Source organism: Ictidomys tridecemlineatus, chromosome 8 (genome assembly GCF_052094955.1).
Source record: "Ictidomys tridecemlineatus isolate mIctTri1 chromosome 8, mIctTri1.hap1, whole genome shotgun sequence".
In the NCBI taxonomy this organism is placed as follows: Eukaryota; Metazoa; Chordata; class Mammalia; order Rodentia; family Sciuridae; genus Ictidomys; species Ictidomys tridecemlineatus.
This window is the reverse complement of record NC_135484.1, coordinates 96,763,398-96,768,887: the sequence shown is the minus strand read 5'-3', so window position 1 is coordinate 96,768,887 and position 5,490 is coordinate 96,763,398. Positions and strand designations below refer to the sequence as shown.

At 36.8% G+C, this 5,490-nt stretch overlaps 1 pseudogene; it reads right to left on the bottom strand.

The window, feature by feature from the left end:
- Window positions 1–2,007: 2,007 nt before the first annotated feature.
- LOC101977609 (small ubiquitin-related modifier 2-like) lies at window positions 2,008–2,469 on the bottom strand (annotated as a pseudogene).
- Window positions 2,470–5,490: the final 3,021 nt, after the last annotated feature.

Genomic DNA, 5,490 nt, shown 5'->3' with positions numbered 1-5,490 from the left:
ATTGTGCTGTGATACACACGGATACAAATGTATTTCTAAAGTATGCTGACTTTAATTCTTCTGGATAAATACTAAGGACTTCTATATCTGGATCATATGGTAGTTAAATTTTTAGTTTTTTAGAAACTGCCATATTATTTTCCATAGTGGCTGTATCAATTTACATTCTCACCAACAATCTATAAGAGTTCTTTCTCCCCCAGCACTTACCAGCATTTATTATTATTGTATTCTTGATTATTTTAGCCAGAATAATTAGGCAAGAGAAAAATAAATAGGAAACAAATATGAAAGGAATAAGTCAAATTATCCATATCAGCAGGTAATATGATCCTACATTTAGAAGACCTTGAAGGCTGCATCATAAGACTTCTAGATCTAATAAACAAATTCAGAAAGTAGCAGGATACAAAATCGACACACAAAAATCAATTGTATTTCTATACAACAAGTAAGAAAGAAATCGGGGAAATAATTCCATTCACAATGCCTTTTAAAAAGTAAAATACCTAGGAATAATCCTAAGCAAAGAGGTTAAATACCTCTACAATAAAAATTATTGAAAAGACACCAGAGCATGGAATGATTTCTCATGTCCATGGATAGGTGAAATTTATATAATTAAAATCTTTATACTACCAAAAGTGATGTAAAGATGCAATGCAATCCCCATAAAAATACCAAAAGCATTCTTTACAAAACTAGGGAAAAAAAATCCTAAAATTCATGGGGAAAAATAAAAGACCCAAAATGAACTTGAGCAAAAAGAGCAATGCTGGAAGCATCACAGTACCAGATCCCAAATAATATTACTGAGTCACAGTAATAAAAAAAAGTATGATACTGGCATAAAAGCAGAAGCATAGATTAATGGAATGGAATAGATGATACTGAGACAAACCTATATAGCTACAGTCATCTGATTCTCAACAAAGGCAACAGAAATATGTGTATGAGAATAGACACCTCTTTAACAAATGGTTCTAGGAAAACTAGATAGTCATACATAAAAGAATGAAACTAGATCTCTATGTTTTGCCCCATATAAAACTCAACTAAAATTGAATCCAAGGCCAAGGTATAAGATGATAAATTTCCCAACTCATAGAAGAAACATGAGGTCAGCATTCCAACACATAAGTACAACAATGACTTTCGGAATAGGACTCCTATATCTCAGGAAATAAAACCAAGAATCAATAAATGAAATGTCATCAGATTAAAATTTCTGTATGGCAAAGGAAACAACTAATAGATAAAATGAAGACTATAAAATGGGAGAAAACCTTTGACAGCTACTTGTCTCACAGAGGATTAATATCCAGAATATATAAAGAACTCAAAAACTCAATACCAAAAAATCAAATAATCTGTTTAATAAATGCACAGATTAAGAATTACATTTTCATTTTGATTTGAAAAAAACATCCAACATCTTTGGCCATCAGGGAATGCAAATCTAAACTACATTGAGATTCCATCTCATTCCAATAAGAACAGCAATTATCAAGGAAGAACAATTCTACCTGATCAATTTTTTTTCATTTTAAACAAGAAGTTTATTTGAACAACAAGACACTTGACTTGAAGGGAAAACTATCTAGGAATCTTTTTTTTTAAAGAGTAATTTACTCCAACTTAACCCTACATGTCACAGCTATGTACAAAAAAGTTATAAAATTGTGCTTGGTTTTACAATGAAAAACATTAAAATTCTCCAATTGAACAAGGTAAGCAAGGATTTTTATGTTGTTCAGGTTTTTTGTTGTTGTTGTTTGTTTTTTGCTAAAACAGTGAGAGCAAAATAACTTACTGGAATATAAAGATAAGGCTGAATGAGCTTACCACTAATGGAGAAAGGGGATATTTTCACAGAACTAGTATTTTTCCCCATCTCATCTCCATTTGATGTCAATCAAAACATATCATTGGCTTTTTAGTGTAAAAAAATGCAGTATGCTTGTGCACACACATCAGTTACTTTATATACAATAAAAAATGGGAAGGGGAAAATGAAAGAATGGAGAAAACTATGCTGTAGTAGTCAGGATGTGGTGGAATCAAATTGCAGTTTTCTAATTGAGAATGTATTCTTGGTCTATAAGAACAGAGTTCTGGAGTAAAGTAGCAGGTTCTCTTTTTAGTAGACACCTCCTGTCTGCTGCTGGAACACATCAATTGTATCTTCATCCTCCATTTACAACTGTACAGGTGTGCCTGTTTCATTAATTGGCTGCCAATCAAATCAGAATATGATCTGCCTCATAGACAAATCCTATCATTCACTATATACTTTCATTTGTTTACTAAGTGGTCTTAATATTAAACTGCACCGCCACTTTCAAATTAATATGATCATTGTTCTCAGTCTTGACTCCTTCCTTGGGCTTTTCATGGGCCATGGAGACTGCCGGAGTCTCCTCAGCTGCCACTTCACAAAAGAGGTACCAGATCCGCACCAAAGATCACACAAGCAGCTCCAGGAGCTGCAGAAGAAGAATGAGCAGCAGTGGTGGACCAGGGAGAGGGCGCCTGATCGATTTTTTTGTTTGTTTGTTTTTACTGATTTACTCTTGTAGTAGAAAACATTATTTATAATAGCAAGAAAAACTCATTTTATGTTATGATGTTCTGTAGATGCCATTTTCCATGCACCTCAACCAAAATCCAAGATAGAACATAAAGTAGAGCATTCCGTGGGGCAGTGGTAGAATGAAAAGTGGCAAAACAGGGAGTGGTTAGAAAATGAGCTTTGAATTGAGACAAACCTGCAGTTGGATGTGGACTGTTTCACCTTGTATCCTAGCTTCTAATTTATTCAACATTCATAAGCCTCGTCTTTCTCATCTCTAAAGTGAAAATACTAATACCTACCCAATGAGATTGTTGCAATATGTAAGTCTAGACACCAGCACACGTGGTACTTTAGTAGAGATTCCATTGGTATTGTTTTAGTCAGATTTTTCACTGCTGTGACTAAGAGACCTGAAAAGAACAATTTTAGAGGAGGAAAAGTTTATTTAGGGGCTCACGGTTTCAATGGTCTTAGTTCATAGACAGCTGGCTCCATTCCTTGGGGTTCTAGGTGAGGCAGAACACAACATGGTGAAAGAAAGCAGCTTATGTATGATCAAAAAATAGAGAGAAAATATATGAAAATATATATACAAAATATATACCAAAGCCAGGCCACCAAGGACCCACCTCTTCCAGCTACACCCTACCCACTTTCAGTTACCTCTCAGTTAATCCCATCATGGGGATTGATTTGCCAATTGGGTTAAGATTCTCAAAAAATAATCATTTCTCCTCTAAACCTTCTTGCATCGTCTCACACATGAGCTTTTAGGGGGTACTTCACATCCAAATTATAACCATTTCACCCCCAGTCCCCAAACCTTATGACCATCTCATCAGAAAAAAAATACATTTAGTCCATTTCCAAGAGTTTCCATAGTCTCGAAAATTTCATGATTGCCCAAAAGTTTAAGACCAAAGACTCCTCTGAGATTCAAGGCAACCTTGTAATCATGAGCTCCAATAAAAGCAAAGGTGATTTATAAGTATCCAATATATAAAGGTACAGAGTAAACATTTTCATTCACTAAAATAGGGTTATAGAAACAAGATGAAATGCAGCTGGGCAAACAAGTCCTATAGCTCCAAGTCCAGCATCTGGAGCTCATGGAACAATGAAGTTCTATTCAAAGGGCTTGTGTAGCTCCACACTTGTGGCCTGTTGGCTTGTCTCCGCTCAATTCCTGCAGCTTTCCTAAGATGATGTCCCATGTTACTGTCATTCCTTAATCTTGAAGGATCTCCACTGCAGCTTCGGCTTCTTCCTCACATTTCCATGTTTTGCCCTCTCAGGGGCTACCTCAAGGACTCTCTGACCCTGCTGCACTTTGCCTGTCCTTCCTGGCCTTCCTTTGAAATCTTGGTTGAAGCCTCCATGACCCCCTAACTCCAGCTTTCTGCATTCCTGCAGAACCAGCACCATGTGGTTGATGCCAAGGTCTGCTGCCATCTCGAGCAGTAGTCAAGCCTCCAGATATCCTGGCTGCAGCAACCTCTGAGTGTCTGCATGGCTAAGCATGTTGAAAAAAATTTCCCCGGGCCCCCTGTGAAAGAAGGGTACCCCACTCTTCTCAAGAGAATTTTTTAGTTCTTTGAGTCTGAGATGGATACGATTTTACCAATTCCTGAGATACTACCCTCAAGCCATTTTTCTTATTGTCTTTCTTACTGGCAAAGTCTTTAGCATTTCTTTAGTGGCAGTAATGTCTTTAACTGCAACTTTCTTAGCCTCAGTTTTACCCCTACCTTTCAAGCCCAAGTTTTTCAAATCTTTCTGCTCTGCTTTCTGCTCCTGATTATCATAATAAATTTGGCTAAAGCCACCAGCAATATCAATGCCACTGCCTGAATGCTATGCTTCCTAGATATTTATTTTCCAGATTAAGAAGTCCATCACTTTTAAAATCATCCTCACAGTCTCAGAACATGAGCAAAATGCAGACAACTACTCAGCCAGAACACAATACAAATGTCCTCTAGTCCAATTACCAATAGTGCCCTCCTTTTCCTTGAAACCCTCTTGAGCCCTGTCTTCACTGTCTAGAGTCCTATTGGCATTCTGGTCTTCTGATCTCCCACCAGAATCGGCCATTAAGCTCTGTTTACAACAACCTAAAACATTTCCAGCTTGCACAGCTGAACATTTTAGAATTCCTCCCACCAATTCCAATAAAGCTCCAAAGGCTTATGAACCACACAGTCAGGTTAGTCATAGCAAAACCCTATTTCTCAGTATCAGTTTCTATTTTAGTCAGCCTTTTTGGCTGCTGTAATTAAAAGACCTGAGAAGAACAATTTTAGAGGAGGTAAAGTTTTTTAGGGACTCACAGTTTCAGAGGGCTCAATCCATACATAGCCAGCTCCATTTTTTGTGGCTCGAGGTGAGGCAGAACAACATGGTGGAAGAATACAGTGGAGAAAAGCAGCTCACATGATGATCAAGAAGCGGATTCAAAATATATACCAAATACAAAACATATACCAAAGCCATGCACCCAGTACCTACCTCCTCCAGCCACACCCTACCCACCTACATTTAACACTCAATTAATCCCATGGTGGGGATTAATTTACAGATTGGGTTAAGACTCTAAACCTTCTTGTACATGAGCTTTTTGCAGGGGCATCTCAACAGGTATCAAAATACTCCTTGCTCCTTTATTGTCCAAATTGTCTTCGATTAATGAGTACATTTTCAGTAAACTACTATTGATACCAGCAAAGAAAGACTAAAATACAGCAGGTAAAGAGATGATAAGATTTCTTCTATGTAAGTCTTTTAAAAATAATAAACAAACAAATGTCATATCCTAACCAAAGAAAGTTTGCCAAGTGTTTTTCCCACATGAGAAAACATATCTCCTAACACTTTACTTCATTAACCAACTTAACAGGATATAGCTTTCTGAATCC